The 21,657-nt window shown below is 47.8% G+C and overlaps 1 protein-coding gene and 1 long non-coding RNA gene across 3 annotated transcripts in view; one reads left to right on the top strand and one right to left on the bottom strand.

Annotated features, from left to right (window-relative positions):
- Positions 1 to 2,501, bottom strand: part of LOC139178203 (uncharacterized) — a 75,680-nt gene extending 73,179 nt beyond the window's left edge. The window contains exon 1 of one of the 2 annotated variants that reach the window (XR_011562621.1): positions 1,559 to 2,501. This is a non-coding gene — a long non-coding RNA (uncharacterized lncRNA). The remainder of the gene's footprint in view (positions 1 to 1,558) is intronic. The other variant, XR_011562620.1, reaches the window with a different exon arrangement.
- Positions 2,502 to 2,698: 197 nt separating this feature from the next.
- Positions 2,699 to 21,657, top strand: part of OTUD7A (OTU deubiquitinase 7A) — a 388,133-nt gene continuing 369,174 nt past the window's right edge. The window contains exon 1 of the mRNA XM_070775293.1: positions 2,699 to 2,813. The gene's annotated coding sequence lies outside the window, so the exon portion shown is untranslated. The remainder of the gene's footprint in view (positions 2,814 to 21,657) is intronic.

Below are 21,657 nucleotides of genomic sequence, written 5' to 3' on the forward strand. Positions count from 1 at the left end.
TTGGCAAGGATGCAGGTAAGTGGGACTCTCATATATTGCTGGTGGTTATAGAAATGGTATAAATACTCTGGAAAACTGTTTTTAGTTTTTCTATAATGATAAGCAAGTTTACCAAAAGACCTAGCATTAGTACTCCAAGGTATTTACCCAACTAATTTGAGAACTTGTCCATGAAAAACTCTGCATGCAACTCTTTGTATCAATAGAACACCTATTTACAGTCACTCCAAACTGAAAACCTTCAGTGGATGAATAAACCAAAAAAACATACAAATGCAGAAGGTGACTGTAGCCATAAAATTAAGACACTTGCTCCTTAGAAGAAAAGCTATGACAAACCTACACAGCATTTTAAAAAGCAGAGACATCACTTTGCTGACAAAAGTCTGTATAGTCAAAGCTATGTTTTTTTTTTTCAGTAGTCATGTATGGAAGTGAGACTTGGTCCATAAAGAAGGCTGAGCGCCAAAGAATTGATGCTTTAGAATTGTGGTGCTGGAAAATGCTCTAGAGTCCCTTGGACAGCAAGGAGATCTACCAGTCAATCCTAAAGGAAATCAACCCTGAATATTCTTTGGAAGGACTGATGCTGAAGCTGACGCTCCAATACTTTGGCCACGTGATGTGAAGAGTTGACTCATTGGAAAAGACCCTGATGCTGAGAAAGGTTGAAAGCAAAAGAAAAAGGAGGCAACAGAGGATGAGATGGTTAGATAGCATCACTGACTCAATGGACATGAATTTGAGCAATCTCAAGGAGATAGTGGAGGACAGAGGAGTCTGGCGTGCTGTGCTACAGTCTGTGGGGTCACAAAGAGTCAGACACAACTTAGCAATTGAACAACAATACCCAATAATAAAAAGAACTATTGATAAACGTGGGTGAATCTCAAAGCCATGATGATGAATGAATAAAGTCAGTTATAAAATGCTGCACGTTGCATAATTCTGTGTGTATAACATTCTTGAAAAGACACGCTACAGCAATGGAGACAATGCAGAACATATCAGTGGTTGCCATATGTCTGAACATATTAGGGTTTGGAAAGGGTGTGGCTATAAAACAGCAACAAGTGGGAGTTCTTGGGGTTATGTATCTTAATTGTGATGGTGGTTACAGTAATCCAAACTTACAGGGCTGTATATCCAAAAGATCCATTCTACTGTATTTAATAAGTCAAATAAACTACTAAAATGATATATATTTAGTAATTCACATATATACATATATGGTGTATATATAACTCCCCGGTATAGGTACACCTCCCTGGTGTAGGAAATGGCAACCCACTCCAGTACTCTTGCCTCTAAAATTCTATGGGCAGAGGAACCTGATGGGCTACAGTCCATGGAGTCTGCTGAGACTAAGCATATACATAACGTTTAAAAAGCAAGCAAGAAATCCTAAACCAAGAGCGAAAGGATTGTTAAGAAATGCATGAGAACAGTACTTCTTGTCCCTCAGTCGATCAGTTGAGTCTGATTCTGCGACCCCATGGACTGCTGCATGCCAGGTTTCCCTGTCCTTCACTATCTCCTGGAGTTTGCTCAAACTCACCTCCATTGAGTCGGTGATGCTATCCAAACATCTCATCCTCTGTCAGCCCCTTCTCCTCCTGCCTTCAATCTTTCCCAGCATCAGGGTCTTTTCCAGTGAGTCAGCTCTTAGCATCAGGTGGCCGAAGTATTGAAGCTTCAGTTTCAGCCTCAGTCCTTCCAAGGCATATTCAGGATTCCTTTGGGATTGACTGGTTTGATCTCCTTGCAGTCCAAAGGACTCTCAAGAGTTTTCTCCAACACCACGGTTCCAAAGCACCAATTCTTTGGCCTTCTTTATGGTCCAACTCTCACATCTTGAACGCGAATACTGGAAAAACCAGGACTTTTGTAGGCAAAGTAATGTCTCTAGTACTAGTAACCTTTAACATATGGTATTATTTGGAAGAACCGGGCATAGCTACATTGAGAGGGTGATACGAAAGTGGGCAGTAAGCTGTGGGCCCGCCTTGGCATCAGAGAAAGGAACAGTTCCAAGTCGTGGTGTGAAAATACTTTTAAGAGGAAGGTAAGAAAGGGAGAAAAGTCAGAATATCGGTTTAAAAGGCTAAGGGAGCAACTTCAGATGAGATGTGATGCACTGGCCCCAAAGCAGGGCTTGGCAGAAGAGCCGAGACAGGATGGATGGGAGAAAGTTTGAGATCCTGAAAAAGAAAGTGTGAGCAGAAAGCAAGAAAAGATAAAGGTGGGCGCAAACAGTGTGAGGCAGGCAGACGGGCAAAGGCAGGTTATTTCAGCAGTGTCTTTTGCAGTTTCTGAGGCAGGTACCAAGGGGCACCTGGAAGAGCGAGCGCAGGCGCCTGGGAAGGCGGGCGTCTGAACGCCCGCGAGGGGTGTCCGGTGTTCTCCCCAGAGACCGGGTCTAGCCGCGGGTGGCGGCTGCGAGCACGCGCTCTCGGAGCCGGCCGGCGGGGCGGGGGCGGGGCGGAGGTGGGGCGCGCGCACGTCCACGCGGGGCGAAGGAGAGGCGAGGCAGAGGCCGGTGACGTCAGGGAGCGCGCGCGGCCGCGGGCGGAGCGGAGAGGCGGGCACAGCGCGCGGCCGCGGGCGGAGCGGAGGGGCGCGAGGGGCGGAGCAGAGCGCGGGAGGAGGCGGGGGAGGAGAGGCCCCCGGACAGCGAGCGGCAGCTGGGTAGGGGGCCGCGGAGCCGGAGCGCGAGAAACAGCTGATCCGGTTTTCCTTAAAGCCAGAGAAAATGGAAGTCGGGTAGCAGCTACTGCGGCGCTGCGGGCTGACTGAGCGGAGCGGCGCGGCAGGTGAGACGGCGCTGGCCGCGGTGCTGCCGGCGGCGGTGGGGCCGGGGCCGCGGGCCCGGCAGGTGCGCTATCCGTCCCAGTGCTGCGTTGGGTGCCTCCGCAGCTTCGTGACGGAGCAGGTGGGCGCAGAGGCCGGGCGGCCCCGGGTCTGGGGCGCGGGGGTCGCGGGCACAGCGCGGGGCTCGCCGGCGCGTCTGCATTGCGGGCTCGGCTCTGGACCCCGCGGGCGCCTCGGCCACCGGCCCTATCCCGACGCGGCGCGCGTCTCCGGGCAGGGTGCGGCGCTCCCGCTGGGTCGCGGACGGTGTCTCCTTCGGGCCCCGGAGCCGTCTGCACTGGAACGTGATGACGGGCTCGGGGACACCGGCTCCTCGGTCCGTTGGGCGCACTGGGGTCCCGGGGCGCCGGAGGACTCCCAGGCACGGCCCGGCAGCATCGCGTGAGGCCGCCGGCCGGGTGCCCGGGCCGTGGCTGCGTGGGCCACCGCGGCCCGGTGCGCCGCTCGCTCGTTCCTCTGGGTCTGGCTGGACAGTGGGCGAGCGGCTAATGCAATTTGGCTGTGAACCTGGAGGCCTTCCCTGGCATCTTTTCACTGGAGGGGGTAAAATCGCATTTGCTGTGCTTTAAGTGCTCCTTTAAATTCGGGAGATGTCAGTGATGTCATCATTAACAAAAACTTTCCTTCATTGGACACAACCGCCCAAGTGCACCCTCCTCCAGTGAAGCTATTGCAGCCCTTTGAGAATCTTTGCTACAAAATAGATTTGTCTTTGCTCTGTGAACTCACCAACCTTACACAGGTGAAAACGGTTTTTGTTTTTATTTCTTGGCTTGAGAATGAGTAGATTCAAGAGAGGCTGAAGGGAAACTTGTTAGATCCTCACAGATCCGGGAATCACTCCATCCATATCACAAGCATCCAGGGGAAAGTCACGCATGACACTTCAGTGGCTATTACCCGGCTTTATCTTTATAACTGAAAGTGAGCTATAAGATGAGAAAAATTAAAAGACATTGTATTTGAGGTGGCAGATGATGTGTTCAGAAAAGGTAGACAGTGTGGCCTATATCTTCACAGGCCCTGATTGCTTCAGGAAAATCTGCTGGTCTTCTAGCTCTCCATCACCACCTCCTCCAGGACTCCCCACCATGATGGGCCTGGGAGCAGTCTGCTCTGGAGAAAGGGGTGACAGCTTCTCTGGGGCCCTCCCTGCCTTTCCTGTAGCAGCTGTGTGGCCCACCAGCCTCCAGGGCTAGTTTAACACCTGAAGAGAGTTGAGAGAGTGCAGAGGCTGGGACTTAACCTGCATGGCACACAAAGTTCTGGGGAAATTTCTCCCCATAAATGGGAGCAGAGTGCCAGCATTATTGTGTGTGTAAGTGTTCCATTAGTATGGACTGTGATGGGAACAGAAGTAAGCAAGTTCCCAAGACAGTCTGCACTTCTACTGAAGCCTAGCATATTGAAAGGATATTCAGTGAGGGACAAAAATATTGACATTTGTGTATTTAATAATTAATGACTTCCTAATTGGTGCAAAGAAGCATACCTTAAATTATTAGTGTGATCATATTGGGTCTGTAAAGAATTTAATACCACAGGCCATGCAAAAGTTTGAGTCCGGTCAGGAGGGTAAGCTTTCAAAAACCTTGGATTGGTGGGAAGAAAACCGGAAGTAGAGCATCACCTTAGGCTTGGCATTCAGGGTGGCAGTGGATGGAAACCATTGCATTACAGAGTCTTGCCTCATGTGGGTCTCAGCCTGGGTCCTGTGTGAGGCCCCTAGCCCTGGGAAAGGCTAGCTTTCCCCTTTTCTGCGGGAAAGCTGAATTGTCTGTTCTCCCCTGTGGAGAAGGAGAGTGGCATGTCCGTCTGAAGCAGCCACGTGCGCATGGCCTGTCACAGCCTAAAGGTGCCAGATTTATTCACAGTGGCAAGGCTGCCTGAGACAGGAAGCCTTATAGCAGAACTGACTTTAAATATACATCTTTTCAGCAACTTTGCCCCCACTGCATACGGTTATTTTAGAAATCGACCTTCTAAGTCATTGCTGAGATTTTTTTCTATAATTGAAGTAGCCTCAAGTGTGTGAAAATTGGCTTTTAAGTCTCTGAGCTATGAACTCTTTAGAAATTGAGTTTGTGAAACCACTCTGGCCACATATCCTTTTTTTTTCCCCCACCTGTAGACCTGTGAAAGTATTCATTGTAATTTTTTTTTTTTTTAATTTAACTCACTGTAGTACTTTTGATAATACAAAGCAAGTGTTTTCACTAAATGTTGAGATATTAGCCACTGGTTTCCTAAAACATTTCAAAATCCCTCACTTTAAAGCCTTTTCATGCCCCTTTCATACTTAGAGTATCACATCCGATTCTAAAAAGCCAAGATTGCCTTGGCTTTTCTTCTTGTTTCCTTTGGATGTTAAGGTCATTTAATTCTTGTCTTAGGCCCAAAAGATAAAGGCTGAGTCAGCTCCCGAGGGGCCAGCAGGGGGCGTGCTAAATGCATCTTGGCAGGCCTTTACCTGAGCCACCTTGAAAAGTATGGAGGATCCCCAAACTAGGGGTGCATACCTGTGAGCCCCACATCTCTGTGTGCCTATCGCCCAAGGGATGGACACTGAAGGAAGGATATGCTTTAAATAGCCAGAGGTTGCGGCTTCTAGAATGGGTCTCCCTCCATGGGGCAGCTTTAATGGCTCCATGTCTTTGGAGAGTGATGGTTGGTCCCAGTCAGAAGATTCAGTGCCTCCTCAGACAGCAGAAGGGAGAGTGTTGGCTTGGAGAGGAGCGACTTGGCCTCACAGAAATCCCTGCCTATATCTTGGTCCTGGAGAGGGCATGATGGTGCCAACCAGGACAGCCAGTGGATGTGTCTCCCATCCCCCAACAATATTTTCTCTTGGGTTTGACAACTATTGACTTAAACCCCAGGACTCTGTGTCAGTAGCACCTCTCAGGGGGTTTATTTGCTGGCCTTGCCAACATTATTGGCTCAGGGTTTCTCAGATGAAGAAAAGCAAATGTTTAATCCCTGTATGTGTTTTTACCTGAAGAAAATGAAAATGGGAGAAAAGAAGCAACTGTGCTTTTCACTTTAGTGTGCTTAATCTGATTTTAAGTGTGTGCCATGTTATTCATCAGAAAGTTCCTGGTGAGTCTGGAGAGCTGAGCTCCTGCCGGGAGGGTCATCTTGCCAAGCTGGGAGGGTTGTGTCTCAAAGCTTGGATGATCATCAGTGTTTCTAGTTATATGGTGACTTCCTCAAGTTCCTTGTAGAGCCCACATGCTGAAGGGAGAGATAATACCTTGAAGGGAATAGATCTTTTACTGGACACCTATCCAAATGCTATGACTGGATAATTCTTTATACTTCTTATTCTGTCAAAATGCTTTGTAGAATTGAACTGTTGATTTTAGAGAGGTAAAAGGAAAAAGTTTTCCAGCTTTGTGCTTCTCTTGGAGCATTTTAAATGGCTATAGGGGAAGTGCCACTCAATTAAAGACAGGTGGCACCTGATCCTTTTGGAAGCTGTCCATCCCTGAGGATGACCACAGGATATCCTACGCAAGAGGGAATCCTGAGATCCACAGGCTTTTAAAAGGAAGCAAAACATGCTGGTTCCTTTTTATGGTATATCTAATTTGAAAATATTTTACCCTTGGAAACTTGGAAGCAGAGTTTCATTTGCCCTTGATAGACTGCTGCATCCCCCGAGCAGTCTGTGTGTCTGACCAAGAAGAAGATGACTTTAACACAGATGTGACAGAGCCAGTCAGGGAGAAGCTGCCCTCTCGTTTTGGGGATGAAGCTCCTTGCCATTCATAGTAACAGAATGAGTACATGGGTTGAAAACAAGTCATTAAAATTCTGAAAATGAGAGGTTGATGCTGCCATTTTTACCTACCCATGTTTTGGAGGTGTGTTTAGCTGGCTGGTTTACACATGGTATTTCTTTTGGAGCTGGGGGTGTGTGGGCTGTGGTCAAGGCAGGGATTAGGAGAGAGTAGACCTTACTTTTCCTTCTGCATTAGCCACAACCCACCACCCTGAATGAGGCATGGCCCTGTCATGCTCTGCTGCTGCTGTTGCTGCTGCTGCTAAGTCGCTTCAGTCGTGTCCGACTCTGTGTGATCCCATAGACAGCAGCCCACCAGGCTCCCCTGTCCCTGGGATTCTCCAGGCAAGAATACTGGAGTGGGTTGCCATTTCCTTCTCCAATGCATGAAAGTGAAAAGTGAAAGTGAAGTCGCTCAGTCGTGCCCGACTCTTAGCAACCCCATGGACTGCAGCCTATGAGGCTCCTCCGTCCATGGGATTTTCCAGGCAAGAGTACTGGAGTGGGGTGCCATTGCCTTCTCCGTGTCATGCTCTAGGCCACTCGTGAGAAAAGGAGAAAGTTAACCTCCATGTCTCCAAGGCCTTATCTAGTGAAGCTGCAGGATTCCACAAACCCCTAGTGCTTGCTATTAGATTTCTTCTGTCCACCATCTGACATTCTTAGAAGTCAAATGTACATTCATGCCAATGCAAGTTCTAAATACATGTCTCTTGCAGTTAGGGATAAAATAAACTCATTTTCTGGGTTTGAAGGATCTCACCTTTCTCCTTGCAAGGAAATATTTGTTTGAGCTTAGTTTATCCTTCCATAGTTTTCCTTATAAATGTGATGGATATTTGATGTCTGAGTGAATATGCATGCATAAAATGCAGTATAAGTTTTACAAAATACAAAGGCATACCTCTGAAATTCTTTTTCTTTTCTGCTCAGTGTTTCATTCAATTGTTTTATTAAATCAGCAGTTTCTCACGATGCTAGGGATGGGTGTGAATGGACCACTCACCCTCCTTGAGATTCAGTCTCTCAGTTGCTGAGATGAGTGTAGGAGCAGATGTCCTGGTGTTGCCCCTGCCAACTTGAGCCTTGCTACTGCTGTGAAGGCCCCCCAATTCTGCTGCCCCTGAGGCTGACACACCCATGGTTTACTCAGATCATCTCTCTGGTTCCATATTAGAAGTTGCCTATGATGTGGGGCTCCTCAGATATTAGAGTATGCTCAGGGCTGGCCTGGCAGGACTGTGGAAGAGACCCCACGATGGACCACATCCTGGGATGTGATGTGCCTCCTTCCAAGAAGGCCACCCTAACCCCCAAGACTGAGTCAGTATCCTTTTATCTTGGGGGTCCAAAGACCATGGTTCCAATCCATTTCCCCACACTTCTTGTAATGATGATTTGAAGCTTTGGGAATATGTATATTATCAAAATATGAGGCAACATATTTGCATGTGTAATTTTTCATGCATTAAAAGGAATTGTCCAGCATCCAATATATATATTGTTCACTTTTTCTTTTTATTTATTAATTGAAATATATTAATTTACAATGTTAATTACTGCTGTACAGCAAAGTGATTCAATTATATATATATATATACACACACACATATACTTATGTATATACACATTCTTTTTTATATTCTTTTTCCATTATGGTTTATCACAGGATATTTAATATATCTGCTATTATAATAGGACCTTATTGTTTATCCAGTCTAAATATAATGGTTTGCATCTGTTAACTTCTGCCTCCCAACTCATTCATCACCCGACCCCCTTCTGCTTGGCAACCATTAGTCTGTTCTCTATTTCTGTGATTCTATTTCTGTTTCATAGATAGGTTCATTTGTATCATATCTTAGATTCCATGTATAAGTGATATCATATGGTATTTGTCTTTGTCTTTCTGACTTACTTTACTTAGTATGATAATCTCTAGTTGCACGCTTTTTCTTCTTAAAATGGAGTATGTTTTGCCAGTCTTTTAAATAATATCATGCTATCTCTTGAAAAGAATCATCCCTGAGTAGATAAGAAGATGGTTGAGTTGCTAGCTGACTTGGACAATGTGACAGGCTGTGTGACCTTGGGCACAGTCCCAAGTGGCCCCCCAAGAGGAGAATCTCTTCTCTGGTTTTGTGTAGGTTTGGGGGGAGAATCAGATGAGAGAGTGTGCAGTGAGTCCTTCAATTCTAAAGAGATCATTCCAGTAAAAGGACGTGGGAAGCAGTGTGCCCATCTCATTTACCACGAGCCCATTGCTCTCCCTTGCCAGTGTTGTCTGTTGATGGATTTACAGCTTACACTTGTAACTCAAGGCCTAGCTTCAGTGAACTTGCTTTTAACTTTTTTTGCAGAGGAAGCAGGAGGCATGGGTAAGAAGAATGGAGGACCTTCTTTGGCTTAGTGATTCTTATTGTTTATCTGGAATTGTCAGCCAGTTCTGTTAAAATAGGCTAAAGGAAGTTCCTCCAAGTCAGGTAGACTACAGACCCCCTGAGAGTTGGGCTGCATCTCCTACCTCTAGCAGGCCCCTCGGTCTCATCAGATGGGTTGTTACAGAACACACTTTCTTACTCTTGGAGTTGATGGAAGAATTAGTCCTTTACATGGACAACTCGTGGGTGGAAAGAGAAGAAGGAGAAAAGCATTCCAGAGATGGGGTCCTGCTAGTCCCAGGGACAGGGAAGCCTGGTGGGCTGCCATCTATGGGGTCACACAAAGTCGGACACAACTGAAGCGACTTAGCAACAGCAGCAGCAGTCCCATGTCTGTGAAGGGCAGTGACCGTGGCCTGAGGCCCCACCAGCATGGGTGGTCTTGGCATTTACCCTTGGGGGAAGTGTGTGGCTAAGCTCTGTGTCTACACTGCTCTCCTCACCCTGAAAGAGCCCCTTGGCAGGGCCGGCTGCTGTTCTTGGAGCACGTCTCTGGCCTCTGAGACCAAGGGGCATCCTCTCATCATTGGTGTTGAATGTGGTGCAGGGCAGAGAAGTCTCTGTGGCTTCTGAGGGACAACACAGGCCCCTGTGGGAGGAAGTGGCTTTTTTGCAAGCCCTGTCACTTGCTGCTGCTGTGCTGCTGCTAAGTCGCTTTAGTCGTGTCCGACTCTGTGCGACCCCATGGACAGCAGCCCACCGGGCTCCCCCATCCCTGGGATTCTCCAGGCAAGAACACTGGAGTGGGGTGCCATTGCCTTCTCCGTGTCACTTGCTAGGTCACGTGAAAGCTGCATGGCTGTTTCGCTTGGCACTGTAGCTGCATAATTATTGGTAGGCGAATTGAAAGGCCACACTGGATCTCTTGGGAGCCTGTGGCCTGGACTTGTAGGAATGGGTTGCACTTCATGTCCACGTCTCTTGATTATTTCGTTTGTAAAATCTGTCTGGTCTGAGGTGCCGACTGTGAACTAGGCCCTCAGGGCCCCCTGGTTCAAAGTGGCCGGCAGACTCTGGCTTGTCAGGCCTGGCATGTGTGGGCAACCTCCTTCTCCCCTGGGTCATCTGCCCACACTGCCCATGACTGACAGCATTTCCTAAGGTTTCTTCCACCCAACTCCACTTATCCCATGAATAGTCTGGAGAGCCTTGTGTTCAGAAAGACTTTGTCACATAGGGTACGTAAGGCTTCTGGGTTTTGGGAGGGGTGATACAGGCAAGAAATTCCACTGCTTCAAGTTAGAGGTTTGTTAGAAGACTCTGTGCTGCTGCATTTAAATTAGGAGATACTGTGGAGGTTGCAAACACCACAGTAAAGCAAAACACATGAAGTCTTTTGGTTCCCAGTGCATATAAAAGTTACATTTACACCACCGTCCTATCATCTATTAAGTGTACAATAGCATTATGTCTAAATATATCTCTCTATATGTACACCCCTTAGTTTAAAAATACTCTATGGCTAAAAAAATGCAAGCTACCATTTGACAATACAGGGTTGCCATAAACCTTTAGTTTGTTAAAAACAAAAATGCAGTATCTATGAAGTGCAGTCAAGCGAAGCCCTGAAAGGAGGTCTGCCTGTAGTAGGCTGTGGGGTGACTGGAGGACCAGGTGGGAAACGTGGCCATGGAGGAGAGTCTGTGTGTGGGCCCTGCAGGTCAAGGCGGGGCCTGCTGGGGAGACTCCCAGCCTCTGGACCAGGCCCCCACCTTGGGCATCTCTCTAGTCCTCTGTTTCACAGGTGAGGTGGAGACAGGTAGCTGTTTGACCTCTGATACCTTATTCAAGTCCATATTCTGTGCCCAGTAAGCCCCTTCTTCTCTCCTAGTGCTGACTAATCAGGGGAAAGAAAGGCCCACTCACTGCTGCGAGAGAACAGCTAGGGAAAATTAGGCGTCTTTTGAGAATGTTTGTATCCGTTTCTCTTGCTGAGGAGAATACAGAGCATTTGAAGAAGGATTTGTAGTTAGAAATGGGCTGTGTGGTCAGCATCCCTCCTTCTGACTGTGAGGCTCCAAGGAGAAGGCTGTGCCCCAGCCTGTTCAGAACAGGCTCTCCATGCGTGTTTATGAAATGCATTCACTAGTCCTGTGGGAATTAAACTTAGAAATTTAATTATTCTTTCTAGAATTGTTTAGCTCCCATGAGTTCAAAAGTGTTAGGGTTGAGAATGAGGCTCATGTCAAATTTGACACATTTTCCAACTTGAGCTCCCCAGTTTGGCAGTGAGCAAAGAAAAAACAAACAGCAAGTTATTTACCGACTCACCATGCTGTGGCACACTGCAGAGTGCCATTCTCTGGGGAGGTATAGTTCTGTCTTTTCCATATATGTGTCACAGACACTGTATGCGGTCTCAGGGAATATTAGCTACATCTATTTGATAAGGAAAATAACTGCATTCCTGATTTCTTTTAAAATTGGAATATAATTGCCTTACAATATTGTGTTAGTTTGCACTCCAGATTTTGAAAAATCCTCCTCCCCACCTCCTTTTACCTGTCTGGGGTGCGGAGGGCCTTAAAGCAGCAGTCCGCATCATCCATGTGGCTCAGCCTGGGGAGTGGGTGGGACCCCAAACTTAGTACTTCCTCTGGGACTCCCTCCACATACTGACAAATGTTCTGCCCTCTCTGGCCCCCTGAGCAGCACTGCCCTCTTGCTCCTTGCCATACCTCTCTCCTAGGCTTGTCTCCCTGCTCTGGAGAGCCTCCAGGGGGCTGCTGGTGCCCCCAAACCTCGCCCCTGAGCAAGATTCCTTACTACCCACCTCCCTTTTATTTCAGTTTGCCAAGAGGATAAGATCTACCCAACTTCCCGTAACAGAACTATGACACCATAATGGACAAGTCTGTCCCCATGATATTGAGTGGGAAAATGATGCTTTCTGGATAAAGTATGCTAGGATTTTTTTTTTCTTTTAAGTAATTGATAAGACTTCTCTGTCACTATCCTCTCTTGGTGTTCTCTTGCCTGCAAAAGTTGTCCAGAAAGGAACCACTGTACTCATGATGATAAAGTGGAGGTTCATGATTCAACACTGTAGCCTTAGTGTGAAACAGCCCTTAATGAGGCTGGAAGGTTGATGGTCCCTCCCCTCCCTTCCCACACCCTGAGTGAGGCCAGGTGTGGGGCCCTAAGGATGGGCATTGCTGAGAACAGGCTTGTGATCAAGTAGTAACCCCTGCAGTAAGATGATGCCCAGGGCACTAGAAAGTCTAGTGTTTGAGAGTATGTCTGGTGGCTCACACGGTAAAGAAGCCACCTACAATGCTGGAGACCTGGGTTCAATCCCTGGGTCGGGAAGATCCCCTGGAGAAGGGAACAGCTATCCACTCCAGTATTCTGGCCTGTAGAATTCCATGGACAAAGGAGCCTGGCAGGCTACAATCCATGGGGTCACAAAGAATTGGACATGACTGAGCTACTTTGACTTCCCTTTCACTTGGAGCAATCTGGAGACCAGACCCCTCCCCCCCCAGCCCCCAAATGTACATTCTTCCCTTAAACTAACCCTAACAGAGAGGAGGAGAAGCAGAGACATTTTCCAATCAGGAGAGGGTATTGGCCATCCACTCCCCGTCGTGATGAAACAACCTGTCTAAATGCATAGAGCTGCCAAGCCTGCAGCAGGGAGGATTGGGTTCCTTGTGTTCCTCCCACCAGTTCCTTGTGTTGCCCAAGAGATGGGCAGTGACGTTTTGTCCTGGGTTCCTGGTGGCATCTGTGGACCAGTGGGCAAAGGCATGAGAAAGCACCTTCGACATAGACATCTGGATGTGCCAACAGCAGACTTCCTCTAAGGGTCCTGGGTGCTGGCCTGGGCTGAGCATGCGTGACACAAGGGAAAACAGGGCACTGCGTGATCACTGGGCAGCTGTCAGGCTGGAGGGGAGGTCATACCTGAGGCATCCTGTCAGCGGAGCTCAGCCAGGCGGGAGCCATGCTTCCTCCATGGTAGACGGGTGGGGTGGGGGCCTCTGGGGCCCAAGCACATTTTCAAGAGAGGCAGAGCTCTTCACAAGTCCAGGTTGGGTTTCTTCATCTAGACATGAGAGTGTACTTTATAAATTGTTTAAGACTGTGGCTCATACAGTAAAGAATCTGCCTGCAATACAGGAGATCTAAGTTCAGTCCCTGGGTTGGGAAGGTCCCTTGGATAAGGGAATGGCAACTCACTTCTTGACTGGAAAGTTCCATGGACAGAAGAGCCTGGTGGGCTACAGTCCATGGTGTTAAAAAGAGTCGGACACAACTGAGCGACTAACACTTAATGCACTTACACAAATGTAAGAAACTGTTTTGAGGGTTTTTTTTTTTTTTTTTTTTAACATTGTTATTATTGTTACTTTTCAGAAGCAGAAATAAAAACCTGAAATGTAGAAATAGCCTAAGTCATTTGGAGACACGTAAAATTTTGCGTGAAGGTGTTAGGTGGCTCCTAGTGATTCACAGAGGAGAATGGCCCCCAGGCATCTGCTGCAGGCCCAGCAGGCTAGAGCTAGACCCAAGGCTGCACGCAGGCAGAGCTCAGCTGCGGTCAGGCTGTGGGACTTTTCTGTGGGACCCAGCAGGCATGAGGCTGCATGCCCATTCCCTGGTGCTGTGCCACATCCTCCCCAGGAGTTGTGTTTGCCCCAGTTCCCTGCATGTTTCTGAGTACTTGACTCTGGCTAGCCGGTGAGTGTCTGCTGGATGGACCCCCATGCTCAGGGCACTGAGTGGAGTGGATCCAGATCAGATCCCTGCTTGGACCACCCTATGGTTCTATACTTGCTCTGTCCAGCCACTCCCATGGGGTCCTCTGTCCCCAACATACTCTGCTTTTCAGAGAGTCCACAGAGGAGGTTGTGGGTACCCAAGTGACTGCAGAGGTTGTGGGTACCCAAGTGACACTCAGAGCCTCTGAGTGTCCAGGCCAGTGGGGGTGGGACACTGCCATCCCTGGGTCCCCTGTGGGCAGGGATGTAGGAGAGGCTGTGCTTTGGGGTCAGGCACACTGGGTTCCATTTCCATGGTGCTGTCTCCTACTGTGAGTCCCTGGCTGGCACAGGTTGTCTCCTAGCCTCCGCATCCTGGCAGGTGACAGCAGACCCAGGGGTATCCGTCAGCTCTCTGCAGCTTCTCTCCAAGCTCCTCTCTATTCAGGATGGAGTCCTAGGCATTTGTTCCCTTCCAGCAGAGTTGGGAAGAGACCTATCCCATCGCTGGGGGCCCTGGTGACCTTGGGGAGGGGTCTCATTACTCTGAGTTCCCATTTCCACATCTGGAAAAAGGGGATGCCCAGGTACCTTGCTGGGTTTTTGTGAGGACCACAGAGGCTGGTGGACAGGTGCTTGTGTCAAGATCAGAGAGAGATCACCCCGGAAACAGAAGGGAGAAGCGACCCTCTGGGAGCCCCAGAGTGAGTCCCACAAGTACCGTCTTCCTGAGTTGGTGGAATGCTCCAGGACACAGAACAACCTGGAGTAGGATAGGGCGGTCTAGACCCTTTGGACCTTCATAGGAATTCACTTTGCATTTTCCTTTTCAGGCAACAAACTGGAGGATCCTTCAAACCTTTGTCCAGTGTGCATCATCGACATTCATTTTTCAATGGATTATTAATAATTTAGTTGACATCCGGGGAAACCTATTTTACTGCACTTGGCTCTTGGTGTTTTTAGCATAAACCATTTGTTTTGGAGAAACTGTAAAACGCATCCATACAAAATACTGAAATCTAGAAAACAAAACTAATACAGATCTTGCCACATCCTGTCCCCAGCCCTACAGAAAGGTGGGAGAACAAGTATTACTCCATGGAAATAGAAAGCATACTAGTTTTTACCCTTTCTCCTTTGCTCATTCAATTTGGTTGAAAAATGAGAAGGCCATTATTTACACAGGCTAACAGAATTCAAACAAAACAAGAGTATGTAGTAAAATGTGAGTCACTTTCTTATGCCAGGCCCAATCCCTCTCTCAACAGGCACTGTTAATTGCTCCTGGGTATCTTTCTGAAAAAATTCTGTGGATGCTCAAGTATGTATTTTTTTTTTTCATATTTAAACACATGGGAGCATACAGTGTCCATTTTCCTCTGGTTTCCCTTTTTCTCACTTAATCATGTTGGAGATTATTACATTTTTAGTCTTTTGGTCTATATAAAATGTACTCATCTAAATTTAATTTAATAATGACAGATTTGCTGAATTTAAGCTCAGTGTCTTCTATCTTGGAGTTCCCAGCATGTCCCTTCCTGGGCTGGTGGGCCAGCCTGTAGTAAGTGCATAGTCCCAGAGTATGCAGCGGCCGGCCCATCACAGGGCTTCTCCCTTCTGTTTCCGGGGTGATCTCTCTCTGATCTTGACACCAGCACCTGTCCACCAGCCTCTGTGGTCCTCACAACAACCCAGCGAGGTACCTGGGCTGGCCCTTGAGCAGGAAGGAGTGCCCCTCTATCCACGCCCTGCCATGTGGGTTAGGCGGGTACTCAGAAAGAAGAATTAATTAGGGAGAAGCTGTAGTTTCCATTCAGCCCCTGTAAAGTTAGGGGGAAACTCTGAAATGTGTTTGCCAGCTGCCATGAGTGGTATCAGCTTAGTTCTGCTCTGAAAGCTGACTGAAGTGTGTGCCCCGCTTCTCTCCTCACCCTCCCGTGCCTCCTGTCTCGTTATTTATGTTTCCATTCCGTCCACGGTCTAGACACATACTGTTTGCCCTCTCATGGGTAACCTCAGCTTCCAGTTACCTGGTCTTTGTGCTGTGTTTAGATGGATTCCAGGATCACACAGTACTGGTCCTTTATTAGTAATTCTAGAGGAATTGTCAGGGCCTTTCTTTCAATTCCTCTTTCAGTTGGAGTTCATTGTAGAGTTTGTGGATTGTGATCCCCACTCTCTTCTTAAATGGCTCATGACCCTCAGTGGAGAATTTTTTCGAGCTCCAAAATATCTCCTGCATGAGTATAAAACTCTCGTGTCCCACCTTCCCTTTAAAACTTCATAGAAATATTTCCGTCGTTTAGCATTGAGGATTATTGTTCAGGTATTTGAGCTCAGCCTGTCTTCTGCCTGGATGTTCATATCATTCTTTTGATTCATTAACTTCTCCAGGCTATTTCTGTATGTTCATCTTTCTGTATCACTTTTTTTAAAAGCTGCGCACAGTATATCCCATCATCTGACAGAGATAAGTCACTGTTTCTTCTGTGTCTTATATATGTCATCTCTTTGAGAAACTCAGTATTTCACATACTTTGCCATTTCATTTGCTTGTGTCTTTGGTTGGTTGGTTGTGTTTATTCTATTTTTTAATGGCTTCTAATGTGCTCATCATTCCTACCCCATTTATTTTCTTTTTCTCCATTTCTTTCCCAAGCTCTTGTCTTTCTGTTGGTTAATAATTTCTTCTTTGATTTTTAAAAATCTTTTAAGGAGAGTACAGTCGGCAGGATAAAGGCCCCTCAAAGATATCAATATCCCAATCTCCAGAATCTGTGAATATATTGGGAGAATTGGAATTGGAAAAGTAAAATTGAATATGGAGTTAAGGTTGCTACTGTCTGACTTCAAAGTAGTGGGATTATCCTGGGTTATCTTAAGTGGGCCCAGTGTAGTCAGAGGGTACGTGAAAGGGGAAGATGGAGGACCAGAGAGGCGTCAGCACAAGAAAGACCAGTCCTGATGTTGTTGGCCACAGGAGGCCATGATCCAATGCATGTATGTGGCCTCCAGACTGGATACAGCAAGGAAAATGGGGCTTCCTACAGTGGCTGGAGTCATGACCCCCCAATGACGTTCATGTCCCAACCTCCAGAAGCTGGGAATATGTTCAGTTATTTGGAAAAGGAGACTTTGCAGATGTAATTAAATTAAGAATCTTGAGTTGGGGAGATTGGCCTGATTTTTCCAGGTGGGCCTGAGTAACCCCAAAAGAGCCAGGAGGAACAAAGTCAGAGCAGACCTGAAGATGGACTCAGAGGTCAGGGACGCAGTTTCTGGAAGGCGAACACCAGCCAAGGAATGGGAGCAGCCCCTGGACACTGTGCAAGGTAGGGTACCTTCTCCCCTGGAGCCTCCAGAAGGAACACTGTCCTGCAATACCTTGGCTTTAGCCCAGCAAGACCCATTTCAGACACCTGATCTCTAGAACTGTAGGAGGATATGTTGCTCTGTTTTAAGTCACCAGATTTGTAGATTTGTTGTGATTTGTTTCAGCAGTAACAGGAAACTCACCGAGACTGTAGGGGAGTATGTTACTAAAAAAGTTCTTTACCTCTTTCCTTAGGAGGCTTTCCTCTGGGCCTACAGGTGCTTACCCGCCACCTCCACCCCATTTCTAAGCCTGATTCCCAAGTTGGTTACTTTGTGACTTTAGTCAGTGCATTTTTGAAGAATGGGGTAGGGTTGCACTTCATTTCAAGTTTATAGTCTGGAATGCAAGAGTACACTCTTCAAGTTGTATTTCTTTTACCCAGTTAGGAGCTGTGTTCCCCAGTTCCTCATGAATAAATTGGGTGTTGCTCCTGGCAGGCCTCAGTGTCATGTGTTTGCTACCTGCCTCTGCCTCTATACGAGGCCAAATCCACAGGCCACGGTCTACTCAGTGGTTCTGCGCACATGTCCACATGATCCTTTGCAAGCTGCCGTGGCACGGTCTTTATCTCCCCAGGGGTCAGGAGTGGGGCACTGGCTTGCTGTGTCTCTTCCTGATGCCATTGGTCTGGTCCACCCAGGGATTTGTGTACTCTGCTCGTGTCTGTTTTCTTGATTTGTCAAAAGTGGAATATATTTCTCTTTCTAATTCTCTGTCTCCCTTTTCATTGTTTTGAGGGCTTTCAGAGAAAGTGTGGAGGAGTAAACCATTCAATGGAAACTGCTTTCTGGTGGGTGCAGGTGTAGATGCTGAGGGATTTTACTCACCATCTTTGGGGAGCTCCTTGTGCTTTGAGAGAGAGAAATGGGTCACCGTTTCTCTTGGGGTCTGGACATTGTTGAGCATTTGTGGCTTTGGGATTCCTTTTCCAAGAAGATTTTTTGTTTTACTCCAGAATGCTTTTTGTGTAAGAGCCCTTCCATTAGATTAGACGAGCTGTTGTATAAAAGATTTGACCTCCCATGCTAGCAGCCTGGGAGAAGGTGGCAGATACGTGCCACACCGGACCTCTGGCCCAAGGCTTCCCTACCTCTGAGGCCAGATCCTGCCCCTGCCATGCCCCAGCAGCCTTGAACTCACTTCCTGTGTCTCCAAAATCTGTGTGGCTTTTTGTATGTTAATCAATAAGGCCTGAATGAACACTTGCTGCTTTAATCACTAATGAATATTAAATTAATGCTGTAATCCCTAAGCAGTAGGATAGCCTCCAGTGATTGCTGTGTGTTTTTCTGACACTATCTGGTTTAAATCTCACAGCCATCCTGTGAGGCAGGTGTCATGGTTCAGCCTCATTTGGCCGTTAAGCCAGGTTGGAGTGCCTGGAGATGCCATTTGTCTGTCTTACGAAGCGCAGGCTGCCTTCACAAAGGCTGGACCTGGTCCTTGACACCCAGGAAGTGTGTGCTTACTTTGCTGGGTTGAGTTGAAGCTTATGAACTTCTTTCGTTCTTTTCCAAGCTCTTTGTGTGTGCAGATCTGTTGGCCCCAGATATGTTCGGAACAGCTTCCTTGTAGTGATCTAAGATTCATTAGTTTTAAATGTTGAATTTTAGATAGTTATATGTTAGCAACCTTCAGTTATGCAGTGTTTCTCTCTCATTCAAAACCCAGGGCGACTTAGAGGTAGGAAGCCCTAAATTCTGAGGAATGAGAAATCATGAGGATTTTGCTCCAGCCAGACCCCCTCTGGGCTGTCCTGTGCACACACAGCCCCTCTAGTGTGGCATCCCTGGGGTGACAGACTAGTTTGCCAGCCAGTCAGTGTACAAGGAGGGGAGTGCCCCCACTGTCTCTTCAGTTACTGGGAGAGAAATCCACTGTGCAGTAAAGATGATAAACTGATAAGTAAAAAGATTGTAAACTAGAATCTCTAATTTTTTTTTTTGCCTGCCTTTCATTTTGTAGGGTCCATAGGGTTGTAGTCATGGGGATGAGTGACTGGTGGGCCACGGCCTCAGAGAGGCCTGCTGGGTCAAGCCTTGCACCCCTCTAGACAGATGGTCAGCAGCACCTGAGAATCAGGTGAAATGATCACTGTGCTGTTGCCAATGTGGTGGCAGGACAGAATGTACCTAGTTTTTGAGAAAGACCACGTCCTTGGGTTCCCTGTACAACCAGAGTGTGCGACTCAGAGAACGTAGCCTTGTAGCCTTCCTGAAGCTTCTTTGGACACCTGGGATGTTCAGAGAATGAACTTCCTCCTGCCCGCTCCTCTGGGCCTCCCCCGGGCATGATTCATGCTGGGATCAGTTCTGTGACATCAGCTTTTAGCTTTTCAAAGATTGCCTGTTACCACTTCCCTCTCTTCCTTCCTCTCCCAGTTTGTCATTTATTAGTCTGTGGTCTTCCCACGTGGCACAGTGCTAATGAATCCACCTGCCAGTGCCGGAGATGCAGGAGACAAGGATCTGCATTGGGAAGATCCCCTGGAGTAGGAAATGGCAACCCACTCCAGTATTCTTGCCTGGGAAATTCCACGGACGGAGGAGCATGGCAGGCTACATGCAGGTCATAAAAAAGTCAGACATGGCTGAGCGACTGAGCATGCATGTTTGTTCTGGTATCCTGATTTTCCAGCAGTTCTCTTGTGGTATGCCTTCATTTAGCCCCTGCAGTGCATTCTGGACACTTTCCTCGGTGTTGCCTTCCACCTGGCTCATCTGCCCTCTACCCGATCCACATCAAATCTACTGTAAAGAACAGTCACTTGGTTTTAAGTTTCTGTGATTGTGTTATTCATTTCCATAAATTTTCTTAACTTCTCATATTCTTGTCTTTTTAAGAGGTATCGTATTATTTACTTAGGTTTTGATCACTTTAAGAAGTACTTGCATCTGTCAATTAAAACTGTATGTTATGGTCTCTGAGTAATGATTTGTTATCTGAACTTCTTGATGGTGGTGAGCTGGGAGTTTTTGTCTGGTGTTACTGTTTGCTGGGCCTGCTGGCCCTGTTCTTGGGGAATCACTTCTACTTGTGTCTCCTCACTTGATTATAGCTCTGTCGTTGCTTGGTGCCAGGGTGGGTGCATCTGGCCAGTGAGATCGTATTTGCTTCTGTTAGATCCACGGGGGGCTGTGAGCCCAGGGTCACCTTGCGTGTCAGCTCCCTGGGTTGGTGGTTTTGGAAATGGTGGCTGTCTGAGGTGAGCACCCGCTGAGACTTTGCCCTTCCGCTCTTTGTCATGCAGCCACTCCAGTAGCTGTGGCAGTGCTATGTCTGTGGCAAGGATGCAGTCAGTGGGAGGTCAGGACTGGACTGGCCACAAGACACAGATCCTGTGCGCCTGTTGAAAGGGTGGCTGACTCTGAAGTTGGCACCAACTTGGGGAGTAGAGCTACTAACCGACAGGGCGGTGGTGAGTATGTATGTCTGTGTGCCAAGGCCTGGGAATGCCTTGATGAGTCGTTTCCTGACAGTGCCCTGTGGTGGTAGGAGGCTCTGTTGGCTGTAAAGAGACAAAGGACTGGCAGGCCCTTCCCAGCTAAGCATACTGCAATTTCCAGAGTCTTGCTTGGTTCTTTTTATCGTATCAACAAGTTTAAATGCAAAGCAATGGATATAGAAGAGCACAAGATACCCCAGGAATGAGTGCCAAGTCGGTGCAGGGAAGGGAGGAGGGCAGTCCGTACACTCTCTGCTGGAATATTCTTGAGCCTGTTACGTAGCTGTCTGAGGTTTCAGCTGTAGAAAACTTGAAGAAAAGAAGAGCACAAAGCATTTTAGAGTGTTGGCTGTAGCTAGGGAACCACTACTTGAAAGTTCAAGCTTAGGCACTCCCTCTAAGCGGACTGGTGCAGCCCGCCCCCTCGCCCCGGACACACCACGGTTCATGGATCTCTTGCCACATCTTGGCTGCTGGCTCCCCCGCCCTTCCCTGGATGCAGAGCCCTTCCAGCACCAACCCCTGTGTCTCCCATGACACCTTTATGATTTCCCCACTCATGGCACCTGGGAGCCCTGCTCTGCGTCCCAGGGTGTGTGCTCTCCCAGGAGCACGAAGGCTGGGCTGCAATTCTTTGTGTTGGTGCACCTCACCCATGGGATACCTTCTTATGGCGACCAGGCCATGACATTGGAAAAGCTCTTTAGATTTCCAAAAGAAGGGAACACTTAACTGTGTTGCAAGTCCTCGTACCCTTAGTGCCCTGTGCCCCCTGTAGAGCCTTGCAATACCCACCTGCCCTCTGAATCTGTGCACACACAGTACATACAGATTTGGTGGCCTGAGGTAACTTTGTTGCTTCCCGGGAGTGTAGTACTCATACCACATCACTGTGGCCTGGGTCTTCACAAAGAGCCGCCTTCTTCCGGTTGTAAAGGGTGGGACCATGGTTAGTTGTACTCAGTGGAGGAGAGCTCCTGTCGTGCTCTGATGTGTTCCCATGCCCTTCATTCATTTCCATTGTCTGCTCTGTG

This window comes from Bos indicus, chromosome 21 (genome assembly GCF_029378745.1).
Source record: "Bos indicus isolate NIAB-ARS_2022 breed Sahiwal x Tharparkar chromosome 21, NIAB-ARS_B.indTharparkar_mat_pri_1.0, whole genome shotgun sequence".
Taxonomy (NCBI): Eukaryota; Metazoa; Chordata; class Mammalia; order Artiodactyla; family Bovidae; genus Bos; species Bos indicus.